The 20,712-nt window shown below is 28.2% G+C and overlaps 1 protein-coding gene across 11 annotated transcripts in view; it reads right to left on the bottom strand.

The window, feature by feature from the left end:
• Positions 1 to 20,712, bottom strand: part of Dys (Dystrophin) — a 576,591-nt gene that overhangs the window by 545,951 nt on the left and 9,928 nt on the right. The window lies entirely within an intron of this gene.

Below are 20,712 nucleotides of genomic sequence, written 5' to 3'. Positions count from 1 at the left end.
TCCAACGAAGGCGACCATACTGGAGCGTAGTTGACAGTAGTTGACCACTGACCGACAAAGGTAGCCAGCTAAGTTTTCTTACACATAGCTCAAGTGCTGTGGCTAGCCTATTGAGGACCTTGTTCCTATTTTGCAATTTTTGGGAGGAGATTTCCTTATCCATAGCCCTGGTGCTGTGTCTGATTGTATTGGCATGACACGTGGAGCTAAGAACAGCTGAAGAACAGAGACGTCCAAGATTTTCGGGTAGTTCAATCTAAGAATCTCTATGCGGAAGACTAAGATGCTTAAATTGAGTTTTTCCTCCTGATGGTGAAGAGGGTTGGCTATGGCTACTTCAGAAGAAAATAAACGATCAAATTTGTGCTCACCTCCGGAAGGGTTACGGTCTGTTTAGACTGCGAAAGGAGAATTGACTGCTGGCTTTAATGCCGCAATCTGATTTGAATTATTGCAGTTGCGGCATTTGAAACTATTGCTGATGCCATTAAAAACGCTGCTAAAGCTGTGGCTCAGTTGTATCCTGAGAAAATGTACTCATTGATTTCGGTGTCATCGATTCGTGTTTGCGGTAGCGTTTCCGAAGACATCAATATCAATCGGTTGAAATCTTTGTCCAAATCATTAACCAGGAAGCAGCAAAGAAATCAATAGTCTATAGATTATGTTGCGGATTTTTCTATTTGTATCTCTTATTGGGCACGAAATAATAATGGAAGTAATCGATTGTGTCCTTTGAGGATGTATATATTGAATTATGTGTCTTCGACTAGTGTTTATGAGCATTTGGATGAGCTCGTATTCCCACCCCTTGATCTAAGATCAGGATGCAGCAACATGGGTCACTTTCAATTCTTTAGAAAAGGATAAAGAACTCTTAAAACTTAAGCAGACTCCTAAAGTAAAATTTAAACCTTTCAACGCCAGCGTCCCATATGCGGAGAGTTTTGTGAAATAAACTCATGTACAGGATATTTTTCCGTAGTACGTTTCAGATATAAGGAATATTCCTTAACCAATGACTTGCCAGCACTCAAGAAATTTCCTAAATAAGACATAACGGATTTGTGAAATCCTCTTCTTGCTACAAATCGAGCATAAACAGCAAGAAAAGCTGGTGATGTTAAGTTAGAGCAAGCTTCAACACACAATTGAATTTCGAAAATTGGTGGATTCAATCCGAAACGGACTAGCAAAGTCGACATCCCTATCTGAGAATGTTAAAGCAAGAGTCAAGTAATTACACTTGAACAGACCGGATCATTTGGTTTATAGTCCCCCCAGTCTTCTTATTCAAGGAATTCATTGAACTACTTTGAACAAAGCTTGTGGAAGGATATAAAACACTTGAGGAGAACCTTTATAATTTAAGAACTCTTTTACATCCATAATTATTACTTCCTTTCCATATATAAATCATCCACGAAACTGGGCATTAGCAAATTCTGCAATGCAACTTTCCCATTCCTTGTCCAACTCTTTCTAAAGTGTTTTAGCCTTCTCTCAAACTGGCCCTTCCTCTTAGACCAAACAGAACAGTTACAGAAAAAAAAACCGTTTCGATTTTAATGCCATTACAACAATAGAGAACCAGATTTACCATACAAATACGATTTACGAGACAATATGTAAAATCTCTATGACTCTACAAACAGTGAATGGTGGAGTATCACTGCTGTGTTTATAAGTTTTTAAACAAATTTTACAAATTTGTTTATTTTGGCTTTTGGCTGGTTTGCGTATGCGTGTCTTGTATTGTGGTGACCTTTTTTTTGTTGAGGGGGAAGTGTTGGTTTTTTTGTTTCATTATTTGTGAAAAAAAATACAAAGAAAATGTGCTTGCAGTAGTTATTGTGGTGGTGTACGAAATTTATCAAAAGTAAACGTTTTTTTCGGTCTGTTTTTGACTTCTTTTTTGTTTTATTTTTGGTGTTTGTTTATTCGAGTAAGGAATTTTAGTTTGTTTTTTTCTGTGATTGTACATTTATCATTCTTTTCCATTTAAAATTGCATCTTTTGCATGCATATGACAGTGGTATAAAGTTTAAGTGTTGTAAGCAGTCAACTTTCGTCATCAACTCTTGTAGAATGCAAGAATATGCGTATAATTCCATCCATCGAACGTACATACGCCAAAAAATGTACTTCCTCTTTAAACGCATGTATGATTGTGAGTCGGCATTGCTTTCTTTTTCGGAGAGGTTCTACACTACAGTTGGAGGTAGCGATAGAATTTTTGATTTTTATGACAAATCATAGTTCAAGTTTTGATATAGATTTTCCTTTTAATGCTATTTGCCATTAAGAACAACTTAAGTGCAAATTAAATAGGTATTATAACTTTCTTCGAGTCCGATATAACTTTATTCCATTATATGTAGACGTACTCTAATTGTAATTTCTACAATGCTTCTTCAGATCATGGAATTTTATAAGAGTTATTGTCGATGAGATGAGACCAAAATCTTTCAGCTTCGTACTTATTTGTCCATTTGTTATCAATTATGTGTTTAACTACTATTCGAATATCGATGATGATAATACGACCTCAATCGCAAACCCACATTGCCTGCAATACCATGGTAAAGGATTTTAAACAAATTTGTTTACAACTTTGCTAATCATTTTTCTTGCTGCACATAGGAAATTCAGTGGACTAAAAACTATTATCCACCAGTCGGAAGTCGGTCGAGAGAAGGCACTTCATTCGTTACTAGGATATATTGAAAATTCACTTCAGTTTGCAATAGATATTGAAGGAATTTATAAAAATGTGGAGTCTTAAACTATAGGATCAGACCTAAAGTAAAGTAGTAGTAGTAAAAATACTACCTAAAAAAGTAAAAATACCACCTTATAAAAAAGTAGTAGAAATGCTACCTTATAAAAAAGTAGTAGAATTACTACCTTTATAAAATAGTAGTAGAAATACTATATTTTAAAAAAATAGTGTAAATGCTACCTTATAAAAAAGTAATACAAATACTACTTTTTTAAAATAGTATTAGAAATACTACTTTTTAAAAATAGTAGTATATACTACCTTTTTAAAAATTGTAGAAATACAACTTTTTAAAAAAGTAGTAGAAATACTACTTTTTTAAAATAGTAGTATTAAACTACCATTTAAAAGAGTAGTAGAAATACTACTTTTGAAAAAAGTAGTAGAAATACTACTTTTGAAAAAAGTAGTAGAAATACTACCTTTGAAAAATGTAGTAGAAATGCTATCTTATAAAAAAGTAGTAGAATTACTACCTTTATAAAGCAGTAGTAGAAATACTATATTTTAAAAAAATAGTGTAAATGCTACCTTATAAAAAAGTAATACAAATACTACTTTTTTAAAATAGTAGTATTAAACTACTATTGAAAAAAGTAGTAGAAATACTACTTTTAAAAAAGTATTAAAAATATAGTCTTTTATAATAGTAGTAGAAATTTTACTTTTTTAAAATAGTAGTAGATATACAACATTTTAAAAAAGTATTTAGCAGAAATACTACTATTATAAAAGATTATATTTTTAATACTTTTTTAAAAGTAGTATTTCTACTACTTTTTTAAATGGTAGTTTAATACTACTATTTTAAAAAAGTAGTATTTCTACTACATTTTTCAAAAGTAGTATTTCTACTACTTTTTTAAAATAGTAGTATTAAACTAACATTTAAAAAAGTAGTAGAAATACTACTTTTGAAAAATGTAGTAGAAATACTACTTTTTTAAAATATTAGTATTAAACTACCATTTAAAAAAGTAGTAGAAATACTACTTTTAAAAAAATATTAAAAATATATTTCTACTACTTTTTTCAAAAGTAGTATTTCTACTACTTTTTTAAATGGTAGTTTAATACTACTATTTTAAAAAAGTAGTAGAAATACTACTTTTGAAAAATGTAGTATTTCTACAATTTTTAAAAAGGTAGTATTTGTACTACTATTTTACATACAACTTTTTATAATGGTAGTAGAAATACTACTTTTTTAAATAGTAGCAGAAATACTGCCTTTTAAAAAAGTAGTAGAAATACTACTTTCTTAAAATAGTAGTAGACATATGATCTTTAAAAATGTAGTAAAAATACTACATTTTAAAAAAGTAGTAGAAATACTACTTTTTTTAAATAATAGTAGAAATTCTACCTATTAGTAAAAATACTTCCTAAAGTAGTGGAAATAGTACATTTTAAAAAAGTAATAGAAATACTACCTTTTAAAAAAGTAGTAAAAATATTACCTTTTGAAAGTTTGTATATATTTCAGTTTGCCCTACATAGAATCTTTCATTTCGGAAATGGAAATTGCTTCGATCTCAAGCCTGTCCAAATGGGCCTTAGCTCAAGTGGCTCTCCACTATTATAAAAGATTATATTTTTAATACTTTTTTAAAAGTAGTATTTCTACTACTTTTTTAAATGGTAGTTTAATACTACTATTTTAAAAAAATAGTATTTCTACTACATTTTTCAAAAGTAGTATTTCTACTACTTTTTTAAAATAGTAGTATTAAACTAACATTTAAAAAAGTAGTAGAAATACTACTTTTGAAAAACGTAGTAGAAATACTACTTTTTTAAAATATTAGTATTAAACTACCATTTAAAAAAGTAGTAGAAATACTACTTTTAAAAAAATATTAAAAATATATTTCTACTACTTTTTTCAAAAGTAGTATTTCTACTACTTTTTTAAATGGTAGTTTAATACTACTATTTTAAAAAAGTAGTAGAAATACTACTTTTGAAAAATGTAGTATTTCTACAATTTTTAAAAAGGTAGTATTTGTACTACTATTTTACATACAACTTTTTATAATGGTAGTAGAAATACTACTTTTTTAAATAGTAGCAGAAATACTGCCTTTTAAAAAAGTAGTAGAAATACTACTTTCTTAAAATAGTAGTAGACATATGATCTTTAAAAATGTAGTAAAAATACTACATTTTAAAAAAGTAGTAGAAATACTACTTTTTTTAAATAATAGTAGAAATTCTACCTATTAGTAAAAATACTTCCTAAAGTAGTGGAAATAGTACATTTTAAAAAAGTAATAGAAATACTACCTTTTAAAAAAGTAGTAAAAATATTACCTTTTGAAAATTTGTATATATTTCAGTTTGCCCTACATAGAATCATCATTTCGGAAATGGAAATTGCAACGATCTCAAGCCTGTCCAAATGGGCCTTAGCTCAAGTGGCTCTCCACTTTTATGGAATGACCAAAGAGTATTATCCACCTCTCAGAATTCCCATGTGAAGAAGAAGTCGCTTGAGTCGGCATATCTAGATATATCGAAAAATTTGTTTGCAATTACTGCTAGCTTTGGATCAATCGATTGTTAGGTTTATTATGGAACTAATAAACTAAAGAAGAATTCATTAGGGAAAGGGAAAGCCTTTGGTCTCAAGACTAACCACATTTCAAGAGGACGTCTTATCTCAAATTCTGTGGAATTTTCCCATCAACTGCCTGCTCAGGAAATTGTATTCCATGAACTACAAATCTATTGCCTATTCGAATTATATAATGTTGGCAGTTTCAGGGATTCACGTGATTACGATAACGAACAGACTCGAACAAACAATCCAAATGGTAAGTCGATAAAGCATAGGCAATGGTCTTATTGTAAATGCGAGCACTACTGAACTTATGTTGTTTTCATGGAGATACAAAATAATATTCCTGCTTACTCGATTAACGAACTTTGCACAGACACTTTTGGATAACCCGGAACAATAAACTCTTCTGGAAATCCAACCTTTTAACTATTATCCAACTTTTAACATATCATTTGAGATGGCACTTCATTCTTCCTCGATTGTCAGACATTGCACAGACAACTTTGGATATCCCAAAATATATTTATATTAATTCCTGTTGTTCCTATAAAAAGCATAGGGCCGTGATATTCCAAAATACCTAGAAATTGTTATTGACAATAAACTCTCCTGGAAAGCCAACCTAACACACCTACATATATAAAGGGGAAGTCGTTTGAGATGGCACTTCATTTTTTAGTAGGATATATTAAAAAATCATTTCTTGATATAAAAGGAGATTTTAATAATGTGGATATAGGATCAGCCCAATATGGCCTTAGGTTGGATCAATTGATTGTTAGGTTTACACTGAGAATAACTTCGATCTCTAGTTGGACATCAGCTGTCTTATCAGGAAATTGAATTCCATGAAGTATAAGTGATGTACTTTCAGTAATTCACACCAAACATAATCAGCCCAATTATGAATAAAAAATTCCGCTGGAGTTTGTTCCCCGGGAGTTTTTTTACCCATTGAATTTGAATAGGAAAAATGAGAAAAGGGGAAAAACTCCCGGGTATTTTTATTCATAATTGGGCTGAATAAAAAGAGACTAGAGGAGACACCCAAAAATATAAGTCCGTGAGTGTAAATCAGAGCAAAACTGTGTTGTTAAGGAGATGCAGGAATCCTTTCCAAGCATCCGATTGCACGATACTGAACTGACACTTTCGGACTTCCAAAATTACTGGGTATTATTCTTTGCCAAAAAAACAGTTTGTGAAAGCCAGCACTCCAACAAAAACATCAAAGACCATGACAGAAAAGTATGTCTGCAAGAAAGCCGATTTGATATCAAACCTGGTAATGTTTGATATCAAATCGGTCACAATGCGGTCTCTGTCTGCTAGTTGTAGCAGATTATTGAAAAATTTGACATCAAGCCTGGTAATGTTTGATATCAAATCAGCCATTAAAACAAAATCAATCCGTGCGATATCTGTCTGCTAGAAAGCTCTGGCCAGTTTTTGATAGTTGTAGGAGATTATTGAAATTCGCCTTTGTCCCGTCATGCTCTCATGCCCACTTTACTGGTTTTCGTTGTTTTTGAAAAAACCAAGAGTTATTTCATTTAATTCTTCCATTACAGAGTTTTTCTTTTTTTTTGGTTGATTTCTTATCCTTGCATTTCAGTTTTTATTCTTTAATCTTTCGTATTCGTTTTTCATTTGTTTGAATGATGATGGAACGTGTTGCTGTTGCTTTGAATTGTTGAAGGCTGGTGGCGGTGGTGGTGGAGGAGTTGGTGGTGAAGGCGATGGTGGGTTGTTTGATTGTTTCTTTATACTATGTTCTTGCATTGAGCCATAGCTGACGATGCTGATGATGACGTGCATCTTTTTCCGAATGAATTTTATAAGTAGTTGTTTGTTTGTTTGTTGTAATCAGTAATAAATGTAGTTTTTCTTTTTCGGCCCCAGTCAACCAGCCAGCCAGACCAACCAACAATCAACAGCATTTTAAAGATGCTGCATTCAAGACGACAATGATGATGAAGATCTGCATCATCATCTGCCATAAAATAAATGATGTATTAAAATTCAAATTAACTTCCACTCTTTATGCAAAAATATGAGCATGAATTCATTGTTGAATGGTTGTAAATTAATGTTTAAAGACCCAGTTATATATATTTTTTTGTGTGTTTGTCTTCGTTTATTTATTTGTTATTTTTTTTATTAAACCATTATTTGTTCAATTAGTTTGGTGTCTGGAGTCTTAGATCATAATTTATTTATTTATTAGTTTTATTAATATTATTACTGTTTGTTGATCGTTTAATGAAAACATTAATTGCTGTCTCCATGAAACTTTGCCAGAAAAAAAATATATATATAAAACAAAGATAAGGTCTGGGTCTGGTTACTAAAAGCATTTTAAGGAGTGCAAAACGATGAGTTGAAAATTACACATTTTAGCTTCTTTCTCTATAAAATATTTGTGATAAATATAACTTAACAGATTTAAATGTATTTATTTTATCTAACAGTAAAATTATCAATATTTTATTTTATGGCAACCATAAAATGTTTTTATTGGTTTGTTATTATAAATTTTTATCGTAAATCAAATGCTTGAATACTTAAATAAGCTGCATAATGCTATTAAAGAATTTGACAGAAAACCTTGAATTCATATTTATTTTTTAAGAGCCAATAGCAAGAGTTGGAAATATTGAAACTGAAACTGAATACTAATAAAATATATGAATTTTTTTGAGAGATAAAATTGACTTTCAAAAAAATATGATTTTGAAAAATTCTTTAGAGGATCGCACAGTGGGGTCAAATGCATCTTTTTTACGGATTTATTAATATCTCAACAACAATAATAGCAACGCTCGCAAAATTTTACGTGGGTAGCCCTTACACCAATCCGCATATTCTAACAAAATTTTAGAGATATAGGAGGGGGAAGTCAATTACCCACCATATAAAATAATTATTAACTGTGCTATATCTATAGAACTACATTAGTTATGCACACTAAATTTGCTGCGGGTAACTCTGAAAACAAACTACACGTTACGCCAAAATCGGACGATTATACGAGGGTGGAATCGGGTTCCCCCCATACAAATGAATTATTAATTCTCCTATATCTATAGAACTACATCAGTGAGACACACTAAATTTATGCATGTTATTGATAAAAAAAAAACTACCATATTGTTTTAAGAAGATATCATTATATTACTAGTAATGGGAGGTTGAATAATAGAGATCTTTCCCAACTCCTGCCACTAAAAGACTTGCAAAGTTTAAATGCACTGCTTTGAAATTAATACAACACAATATTTGAAATGAGACAATATAAAAACTACAGATCTGAACGTGAGTGATAACTGGCTCCCGATATAAAACTTTAAAATTCTCGCAAAATTGCCTGCTATCGGATGACTTCGTATTAACCACAAGAAAAAAAAAATAATCAAAAAAAAATTAAAAAAAAAAAAAATAAAATGTTAATTTTATTAAATTACCTATCACAAATAGTATTTATTTGCGTAATTTTTTATTTTTTTTTTTATCAATTTTTTTGGTTTTTTTTTCACAATATGTAATTTCAACACGTGACTATAAAAATACCATTTAATATTTTACATTAATTTTTTGCCTGCTGATGTAGAATTTTGTTCTCTTTAAGCTGGCACTTTCAGTTTTCACGATACTTGAAATTTGTATTTTCAATTAATCCGCAAAATTAGTATGTTTGGTCCCTCTGTGGATCGTAGGTAAAAATGGCCATTTTTGGAATGGTACACGTAAAACACTATAGGTTTGGTAGTCCTAATGATCAATTTTCTCAATCATAATGCCATTTTTACCTACGATCCTCTAAAGAATTTTTCAAAATGATATTTTTTTGAAAGTCAATTTTCTCAAATCCCAAAATTAGTTCAGCTATTCCACTACAAGTGCACGATTAGAGACTTCTTGGACTACCAAACCTATATAGTGTATTACGTGTACCATTCCAAAAATGGCAAATTTTATCAATTATCCTCTAAAGAATTTTTTCAAAAATCATATTTTTTTGAAAGTCAATTTTCTCAAATCTCAAAATTAGTTCAGCTATCCCACTAATAGTGCATCATTAGGCACCCCTTGTACTACCAAACCTATATAGTGTACTACGTGTACCATTCCAAAAATGGCCATTTTTACATACGATTTTCTAAAGAATTTTTTCAAAAATCATATTTTTTTGAAAGTCAATTTTCTCAAATCCCAAAATTAGTTCAGCTATCCCACTAATAGTGCATCATTAGGCACTCCTTGGACTACCAAATCTATATAGTGTGTTACGTTTACCATTCCAAAAATGGCCATTTTTATCAATGATCCTCTAAAGAAATTTTTAAAAAATCATATTTTCTTGAAAGTCAATTTTCTCAAAATCCAAAATTAGTTCAGCTATCCCACTAATAGTGCATCATTAGGCACCCCTTGTACTACCAAACCTATATAGTGTGTTACGTGTACCATTCCAAAAATTACCATTTTTACCTACGATCCTCTAAAGAATTTGTTTTCGAAACAGACATCCAAATTTGTAAATTCTATAAATATTTTAGATATTTCATTATTACAGACCTCATGGAGTACCACTTGAATATAGTTTTGGTCATGGACTTGGTTCCATTCTCCTGTATTAGCCTCCTAAATATACTACCTCTTAAATACTACCTCAGTTAAATGCATAACAGTGCACTGTTAACTGCAAAATAAGCTCTGTTACAAAATGTGGTTTGTGTCTCTACTAGATAAATACAAATTTATCTTCACACACATAAAATCACTTGAGTTTGCCAATTTCAAGCTGGTCATATTTCTTGATATAAAAGGAGTTTTTAATGATGTGGTGTCTGCAAATATGGGATTAGCCCTATACGACCTTAGGTTGGATCAATCGATTGTTAGGTTTACAGTGACAACAACTTCGATCTCTAGACTGACCAATTAAAGAGTGTGTGTATGAGTTGGACATCAGCTGTCTTATTAGAAAATTGAATTCCATTAAGTATAAATGATGTAGCCGTGGCAGTTTCAATGATTCACTCAAAGAGCAAAGAGAGTGAAGGAGACACCCAAAACGCTAAGTGAGTGTGTGTAAATCCGAGCAAAACCTTGCTGCTAAGGAAATACAGAATTACTTTTCAATTGCTAATTTGTCCAAAGTTTACTATAAATATCCTAATTTTCCAAATTCCATAAATAGCAGATTTTCCTGAAATTTACTATAAATCTATATATATAAAAATGAAATGGTCCATGTATGTAATGGCATCACGTGAGAACGGCTGGAGCGATTTGGCTGATTTTTGTATACCCTTTCATCTTCGTGAGAAGGGTATATATGTATAAGTTTGTCATTCCGTTTGTAATTTCCACATTTTTCATTTCGGACCCTATAAAGTATATATATTCCGGATCCTTATAGATAGCGGAGTCGATTAAGCCATGTCCATCGGGAAAAATATTTTTTAACCCGAATTTTTTTTTCATCAAAAAATTTTGTTTGTCATACATTTTAAAAATTTTAAAAAAAAATTGGAAAAAACTTTTTTTAAAAAAAATGTTTGAAAAAATATTAAAAAAAAAATTAATTTTTTTAAATATTTTTAGGTAAACAAAATTTAATTTTTTTTTTAATATTTTTTCAAACATTTTTTTTAAAAAAAGTTTTTTCCAATTTTTTTTTAAAATTTTTAAAATGTATGACAAACAAAATTTTTTGATGAAAAAAAAATTCGGGTTAAAAAATATTTTTCCCGATTTTGACCCATTGTAGGTCCAACTTACTATAGCTTTATCTACATCGTTGCAATGGATTTTGAAATATATATCATTAGATATCCATATTGTAGATATTAATGACTTAGTAATCCAGATATAGATCAAAAATAGGTCAAAAATCGATGTTGTCCCGGTTTTTTGCTCATATCTCCGTTATTTATGGACCGATTTTGCTGATTTTAAATAGCAAACTTCTCGAAAGCATGTCTGACAGAATTATTGAAGATTTGGATCCCGAAGATATCTGGGGTCTTCAGAAAATTGATTTCAACAGACGGACAGACGGACATGGCTTAATCGACTCCGCTATCTATAAGGATCCGGAATATATATACTTTATAGGGTCCGAAATGAAAAATGTGGAAATTACAAACGGAATGACAAACTTATACATATATACCCTTCTCACGAAGATGAAAGGGTATACAAAAATCAGCCAAATCGCTCCAGCCGTTCTCACGTGATGCCATTACATACATGGACCATTTCATTTTTATATATATAGATTTATAGTAAATTTCAGGAAAATCTGCTATTTATGGAATTTGGAAAATTATAAAAAAAAATTGGAAAAAACTTTTTTTAAAAAAAATGTTTGAAAAAATATTAAAAAAAAAATTAATTTTTTTAAATATTTTTAGGTAAACAAAATTTAATTTTTTTTTTAATATTTTTTCAAACATTTTTTTTAAAAAAAGTTTTTTCCAATTTTTTTTTAAAATTTTTAAAATGTATGACAAACAAAATTTTTTGATGAAAAAAAAATTCGGGTTAAAAAATATTTTTCCCGATTTTGACCCATTGTAGGTCCAACTTACTATAGCTTTATCTACATCGTTGCAATGGATTTTGAAATATATATCATTAGATATCCATATTGTAGATATTAATGACTTAGTAATCCAGATATAGATCAAAAATAGGTCAAAAATCGATGTTGTCCCGGTTTTTTGCTCATATCTCCGTTATTTATGGACCGATTTTGCTGATTTTAAATAGCAAACTTCTCGAAAGCATGTCTGACAGAATTATTGAAGATTTGGATCCCGAAGATATCTGGGGTCTTCAGAAAATTGATTTCAACAGACGGACAGACGGACATGGCTTAATCGACTCCGCTATCTATAAGGATCCGGAATATATATACTTTATAGGGTCCGAAATGAAAAATGTGGAAATTACAAACGGAATGACAAACTTATACATATATACCCTTCTCACGAAGATGAAAGGGTATACAAAAATCAGCCAAATCGCTCCAGCCGTTCTCACGTGATGCCATTACATACATGGACCATTTCATTTTTATATATATAGATTTATAGTAAATTTCAGGAAAATCTGCTATTTATGGAATTTGGAAAATTAGGATATTTATAGTAAACTTTGGACAAATTAGCAATTGAAAAGTAATTCTGTATTTCCTTAGCAGCAAGGTTTTGCTCGGATTTACACACACTCACTTAGCGTTTTGGGTGTCTCCTTCACTCTCTTTGCTCTTTGAGTGAATCATTGAAACTGCCACGGCTACATCATTTATACTTAATGGAATTCAATTTTCTAATAAGACAGCTGATGTCCAACTCATACACACACTCTTTAATTGGTCAGTCTAGAGATCGAAGTTGTTGTCACTGTAAACCTAACAATCGATTGATCCAACCTAAGGTCGTATAGGGCTAATCCCATATTTGCAGACACCACATCATTAAAAACTCCTTTTATATCAAGAAATATGACCAGCTTGAAATTGGCAAACTCAAGTGATTTTATGTGTGTGAAGATAAATTTGTATTTATCTAGTAGAGACACAAACCACATTTTGTAACAGAGCTTATTTTGCAGTTAACAGTGCACTGTTATGCATTTAACTGAGGTAGTATTTAAGAGGTAGTATATTTAGGAGGCTAATACAGGAGAATGGAACCAAGTCCATGACCAAAACTATATTCAAGTGGTACTCCATGAGGTCTGTAATAATGAAATATCTAAAATATTTATAGAATTTACAAATTTGGATGTCTGTTTCGAAAACAAATTCTTTAGAGGATCGTAGGTAAAAATGGTAATTTTTGGAATGGTACACGTAACACACTATATAGGTTTGGTAGTACAAGGGGTGCCTAATGATGCACTATTAGTGGGATAGCTGAACTAATTTTGGATTTTGAGAAAATTGACTTTCAAGAAAATATGATTTTTTAAAAATTTCTTTAGAGGATCATTGATAAAAATGGCCATTTTTGGAATGGTAAACGTAACACACTATATAGATTTGGTAGTCCAAGGAGTGCCTAATGATGCACTATTAGTGGGATAGCTGAACTAATTTTGGGATTTGAGAAAATTGACTTTCAAAAAAATATGATTTTGAAAAATTCTTTAGAGGATCATTAGTAAAAATGGCCATTTTTGGAATGGTACACGTAACAGACTATATAAGTTTGGTAGTACAAGGGGTGCCTAATGATGCACTATTAGTGGGATAGCTGAACTAATTTTGGAATTTGAGAAAATTGACTTTCAAAAAAATATGATTTTTGAAAAAATTCTTTAGAGGATAATTGATAAAATTGGCCATTTTTGGAATGGTACACGTAATACACTATATAGGTTTGGTAGTCCAAGAAGTCTCTAATCGTGCACTTGTAGTGGGATAGCTGAACTAATTTTGGGATTTGAGAAAATTGACTTTAAAAAAAAAAAATGATTTTGAAAAATTCTTTAGAGGATCGTAGGTAAAAATGGCATTATGATTGAGAAAATTGATCATTAGGCACCCCTTGGACTACCAAACCTATATAGTGTTTTACGTGTAGCATTCCAAAAATGGCCATTTTTACCTACGATCCTCTAAAGAATTTTTCAAAATCATATTTTTTTGAAAGTCAATTTTATCTCTCAGAAAAATTCATATATTTTATTAGTATTCAGTTTCAGTTTCAATATTTCCAACTCTTGCTAGTGGCTCTTAAAAAATAAATATGAATTCAAGGTTTTCTGTCAAATTCTTTAATAGCATTATGCAGCTTATTTAAGTATTCAAGCATTTGATTTACGATAAAAATTTAAAATAACAAACCAATAAAAACATTTTATGGTTGCCATAAAATAAAATATTGATAATTTTACTGTTAGATAAAATAAATACATTTAAATCTGTTAAGTTATATTTAACACAAATATTTTATAGAGAAAGAAGCATTTTAAAAATTTTAAAAAAAATTGGAAAAAACTTTTTTTAAAAAGAATGTTTGAAAAAATATTAAAAAAAAAATTAAATTTTGTTTACCTAAAAATATTTAAAAAAATTAATTTTAAAGTATAATTTGGTGAAGGGTATATAAGATTCGGCACAGCCGAATATAGCTCTCTTACTTGTTTTTATTCGATTCGAAATTTTCAGGAGATGGTTTGTAAAGAAAAAAAATGAAAAAAATTCGGGTAAAACTCGGAAACAGTCAACAGTCAACTGTAATAAAAAAGCCCCTAAAGTATGCAGTACAAATTTAGATATTTTATTTGCAAATAAATAAGAACAGGCAGGGTTGGCTACCGGGCGAAGCCGGTCGGGTCAACTAGTTTAATATAAAAATGAATCGTGATTTATTCGGATGCTTAAAATTGGAATACGGCTGGACCAAATTGAATACATACTTTCTTCTGCGGATTTGTTCGTAATTGCTACCTGAAGATTTGTTTGGGAAATAAACCAGAAATGCACTGAATCGTGAATTGGAAGACGAGTGTGCTTACGATACTACAGCTTTGCAATAACAAGTACAAAATAAATGTTTCACTTTTAAATGAACAGCAAAAAGGAGAATATGATCAAACGATAATGAAAAGGGTTCCTTGTTGAACCTGGGGGAACTAGGAAAACGTTTCAAATATCATTGATATTAGCAGCAATACATGCTCAAAGTGGCATGGAGTTAGCTCTCGCCTCTATAAATTTAGAAATATTTTTTTTAATACTGCCTAAAAGTATGCTTTAGTTTATAATAATTTAATAGTTTATGGTACAAAACACTTAATTCCTTTAGTTTTTATTTACTAACTTATATTGACCATCCTAAACGGTGTTAAGAATCATTCCTAGGAAGTTCATATGTTCCAGAAAGTTGTTTATTGAGATCTTAGGTACATTTTTGTAGTTCGTTGTTTCCTTGAATTTTGAACGATTTGCTACCTATCAACCAGAACAGGGGAAAAAAGGTAAAAAAAATTTAATTTTTTAAAGTTTTTAGAAATTTTGATCTTGAAGATGAAATTTTTTTGATTTTATATGTTTACACTTTTTGTTCTTTTTAATAAGGGCTAAAACTTTGCCTCAGAGAGTAAATCAAAATTCCGAACTATTTGCAAGATATGAGCCTAAGAAAATTATCACTTTTTTTGCAAACATTACAAAATTTTGGGAAATATCCTATAAAATAAAACATTTTTGGAAAATTTCTTTTAAAATTGCAAATTTTAGGGAAATTTGCTCGAAATATAAAATTCTCGGTATATTTAAATTGGGAATATTTTTTTTTAATCAAAAATTTTGTTAAAATTTTAAGTATTTCCTGAAATTAAAATCATTTCCTTTAAAATTATTTACATTCCAAAACATAATGAAATAATTTTAAAAATATATTTTACAATTTTCTTAGCTAATTACTAATCTATTATTTCTGTTCCAATTTCTCATTTGTTTAAATTAAAAATTCTAACATCGAACAACCCTAAGCTGTTAACATATTCATACATATAGACAGACGTAAGTACACTCCTTTCGGAAATCCCACATTAGAAATTGTAGTACAATAATGTACGTAATAAACAAATAAATAAACAAATTCTATCAATAAATGAGTTTGCAAACGAAAATGACAACAATCTCATTACGAGTGGAAACAACATTCATTTGACATATAAATACATAAATATTTAAAAACGGGTGATATGGACTTGTATTCGTATTGTAATTACAACAATAATGACAACCACATTTATTTCTATGTACTTTAGGTTTGAATGGAAAAAAATCCAATCAAATAAATTGGATGGGTTTGTCGAAAATGTCTGCATTTGTATGTCATTTTATGTAACCCAACCCTCCCCCCTTTATTCCCAACAACACGCCTTCAGCTTAGTTTTCCATTATTACTCTCTGACACAACAATTGCAGTTGCTGTTAGAATTTAAAAAATGTGTTTAATTTTTTTTATACAAAATATAAATCTAAAGCTGTTATTTGCGCTTATTGGATTTATGTTTGAACAAAAAAAAAAATCTCATAACACCACATGTTGCATGGCAGTGTAGTATGCAACACTGCATTAATGTTATTTAGGGTTAGAGGGAAAAAGCACTTGGAACATGCGACTTATAAACAGTTGGACAAAATTCTTGAGGACTTTATACAACTCGTTCACACGTACTTAAATACATATGTCATGTATGTTAGTATAAGTACTGACAAATGAGAAAAATATTTATGGCTTTTTAAAACCAGCATCAAGCTGAGCTGTTGAGAAAACCAACAAAAATCACAACTTTTGTTGGAAAATTTTAAACAACTGCTTGCAATAGTGTTTGTATGAATAGAGAACATGCCATTTCAAATATTTGGGGAATCAAATTGGAATATGTTTTGAAATTTAAATAAGTTATGCTAGAAGAAAATTAGTTTCTTAAAGGAGTTTAATATTAAATGGCAAAAAAAAAATGAAATTTAAATAAAATATAACGATTTATTTACGACAAATTAGGAAATTATTAATTTTTGTAATTATTTTCCTGTTTTTCGATAATTTATGATAAATTTCCCTTAAGGGACATTTTCGAAAAGACTCCAAAAATTTAAATTTTATTGATTTCTTGCTCATTTATATGATAAATTTCAAAAAATGTTTAAAATAAAAATTTCCCTAAAAATATCTCAAAACGGTAAATTTTCAAAATTTTACCTATAATGAAGAAAACTGTTAATTTTATTGATTTCTTGCTAATTTATTTATTTAATTTCAAAAAATCGCAAAAAGAAAAATTTCCCTAAAAATATCCCAAAAAGGAAATTTTCAAAATTTGTCATAAAAAAAGAAAAATTTCCTTAAAAATATTACAAAAGCGAAATTTTCAAAATTTTACATAAAAAGAAGAAAAATTCTTTGGGATTTCAAAAATTTTATTTTTTTATAAAAAATTCCGTTTTTCATTAATTTAAAAATAAATATCCCTTGAGTTAAATTTTGAAGAAAATTATAATTTGTATTTTATTTTGCTACTTAATGAATAAAAATTTTAAAATATAATGTATTAAAAAATATCCCAAAAGCGAAATTTTAAAAATTGTAAATTATGATCATTAAAATATAGAAATTTAGTATATTTCTAATGTTTCAGATTATCATAATTAAAATATGGACAGTTTTCGATATTGTGAGATAAATTCCCTTAAAGGACATTTTGGAAAAGACTCCAAAAATTTTAATTTTATTGATTTCTGGCTAATTTATACATTAAATTTCAAAACATCGCAAAAAGAAAATTTTCCCTAAAAAAATTCCAAAAGGGAAATTTTCAAAATTGTACAAAAAAAGTAGAAAAATTTTAATTTTATTGATTTTTTGCTAATTTATACGTTAAATTTCAAAAAATCGCAAAACGAAAAATTTCCCTCTAAATATTCCAAAAGGGAAATTTTCAAAATATTCAAATATTGGACAAAGAAAAGTAGAAAAATTTTAATTTTATTGATTTCTTGCTAATTTATACGTTAAATTTCAAAAAATCGCAAAAAGAAAAATTTCCCTATAAATATTCCAAAAGGGAAATTTTCAAAATTTTCAAATATTGGACAAAAAAAAGTAGAAAAATTTTAATTTTATTGATTTCTTGCTAATTTATATGTTAAATTTCAAAAAATCGCAAAAAGAAAAATTTCCCTAAAAATATTTCAAAAGGGAAATTTTCAAAATTGGACAAAAAAGTAGAAAAACTTTAATTTTATTGATTTCTTGCTAATTTATATGTTAAATTTAAAAAAATGTTACAAAGAAAAATTTCCCTAAAAATATCCCAAAAGGGAAATTTTCAAAATTTTTGAATATCATAAAAATTTCGTATTTTTTGTTATAATAATGGAAATTTAATAAATGTTTGTACAAAATTTAATATGTTAAATTTCAAAAAATCGCAAAAAGAAAAATTTCCCTAAAAATATTTCAAAAGGGAAATTTTCAAAATTGGACAAAAAAGTAGAAAAACTTTAATTTTATTGATTTCTTGCTAATTTATATGTTAAATTTAAAAAAATGTTACAAAGAAAAATTTCCCTAAAAATATCCCAAAAGGGAAATTTTCAAAATTTTTGAATATCATAAAAATTTCGTATTTTTTGTTATAATAATGGAAATTTAATAAATGTTTGTACAAAATTTAACCATAATTTATCCATAAATAAATTTTCATAAGGGATTTTTTTTTTGGAAATCAGCAAAAAATTAAATGTTCTAGAAATTCTTGCTAATTTAGTCATAAATCTATAAAAATAACAAAATTAAAAAATTTCCTTAAAATATTCCAAAAGTGAAATTTTCAAAAAAATTTTGAATATAGTAAATTTGTAATTTTTTGATAAATTTCCCTTAAGGGAAATTATTAAAAATCAACAAAAATTTAAATTTTCTAAGAATTCTTTTCAATTTATAACAAAATTCTTAGAAATATCAAAAAGAAAAATTTCCTCAAGAATATCCAAAAGGGAAATTTTCGAAATTTAATTTTTTTTAAAAAATTCATTATTTAAAAAACTATACAAAATTAGTATTTTCATTATATTTTCTAAAATTATTTTTAATTCATGACTTCATTCCTTTACTGCCCTTAGATGTTTTAAGCCAACTCTGGTTATTTTAGTCAGCACGTTTTTGCTTTATTTTTTCTAGCTTTTATTTATGTAGGTTTATTTTCAGTGCATATTTTCCTATTGACATTGCTAAGCACTCAAGCGCAACCGTTTAAATCGCGCACTACTTTTGTATTTTTTTTTCTTTTTTATTCAACTATTTTCCTTTTATTTTCTTTTGTGTATTTTTTTATCATTATTATTCATACCAGTTCCCAACATTGGTAAAAGTTTGTTAAATACTGAACTAGTTAAATAAACCAAAATGACACACTGTGTTCAAATTGCTAAATAGCTGGATAAATAGTAAAACCAAATAAAATTATTAGGAAAATTTTCAAAAAAAAAGCAACAACAATTTTATAATGAGGTGATATATTAATTGGAATTGAAAGCTAATAGCAGTAAAAGTATTTGATAAGGCAGCGAAACTTGACTTTTTGAAATCGTTTAATTAGGGACATTTTTAAACATGACCAAAATATCCAAAATGGGAAATTTTTCAAAATTGTGAAAACAAATAATTTCAATAACATTTAATATTTTCAGTCAATTTCTCATTTTAGGATTTTTTTTTATTTGAACGTAATTTCCCTGGAGTGAAATTTTTCAACATAAAAAAAATCTAATTTTTAGCATTTCATGCTAATTAAGCATTAACATTTGCCCAATTCACAATTGATGTCGTAGTGTTGTAGCATTGTATGTCATAAATATTTTTCAAACAAATTTTTCGAAACAAAAACAAAACATTAATAAAAAAAATTACGACATACAACGATACAACGCTACGACACCAATTGTGAATTGGGCAATTGTTAGAAAATATCCAAAAAGGGAAATATTGTAAAAAAAAAAAACTAATTTCAATAAAATTCTAAATGTTCATTGTTTTTATAAAAATAAAGGCTTATTTTAGAATATTTCTTCATAAAAAATATCCAAAAAGGGACATTTTAGGACTTTTTTCATTTAAAAGAAGGGAAATTTTTCAAAATCCCAAATAAAATTAAAATATTTACTATTTCATGCTAATTAATCATTAAAATTTTAGAATATAATCTTAGAAAAAATTTCCCATAAAATATCCCAAAAGGGAAATTTTTCGAAATTGTAAAAAAATTCTAGTTTCAATAAAATACATAATTTTTAGTAGTTTTATAAAAGTAATTATCATCGAAAAGTAATTACCATCGAGGGAAATTTTTAAAACTGCCTAAAAAAAATATATTTTTATTATTACTTGCTAATTTAACATTAAAATTGCAGAATATGACCTTAAGAAAAAATTCCCTTAAAAAATCCCAAAAGGGAAATTTTTCAAAATTGCAAGGAAAATATATAAATTTGTATAAAATTCCTTAATTTCAATATGATTTTTAAAATAAAGGAGTATTTTAGCATTTTTCTTCATTTAAATAATATTTCCCTCTAGGGAAATTTTTTAAAAAGACAAAATATAAAAAAAATTATAGTATTTCTTGCTATTTAGCATGAATATTTCAAAATAAGGGGACATAAGAAAAATTTTGCTTAAAATAGTTCAAAAGGGAAATTTTTCAAAATTGTGAGGAAAATAAATAATCTGAATTAAAGTCTTAAATTTCGGTATGATTTTCAAAATAAAGGCGTATTTCAGCATTTGTCTTCATTTAAATAATATTTACTTCGAGGAAAATTTAAAAAAGA

This window comes from Calliphora vicina, chromosome 1, assembly GCF_958450345.1.
Source record: "Calliphora vicina chromosome 1, idCalVici1.1, whole genome shotgun sequence".
Classification (NCBI taxonomy): Eukaryota; Metazoa; Arthropoda; class Insecta; order Diptera; family Calliphoridae; genus Calliphora; species Calliphora vicina.
Note: the sequence above shows the minus strand (reverse complement) of the source record. Positions and strands in the feature narration are given on the sequence as shown.